Below are 253 nucleotides of genomic sequence, written 5' to 3'. Positions count from 1 at the left end.
GTATACCCATAATCGGTAAAACTCTACGGAACATCCCCCCATATTTCATCATTGTTACTCGGAGAGTAACATGACTAGAATTAGGCTTTTAAGAAGGGCAATTACTTTTAAGAAGTGCATTTTTTTTATTATCATCAAAAGAAAAGGATTTCTTTTAAGCTTTTTAATATTTAATGACGTGAAGCCTCAGAAGAGAGAAGCTGGTCCTGAATTCGTTCTTTTAATTCTCTCTATTGCCGTTTTCCTATTGACT

Source organism: Penaeus monodon, chromosome 15 (genome assembly GCF_015228065.2).
Source record: "Penaeus monodon isolate SGIC_2016 chromosome 15, NSTDA_Pmon_1, whole genome shotgun sequence".
NCBI classification, from domain to species: Eukaryota; Metazoa; Arthropoda; class Malacostraca; order Decapoda; family Penaeidae; genus Penaeus; species Penaeus monodon.
Note: the sequence above shows the minus strand (reverse complement) of the source record.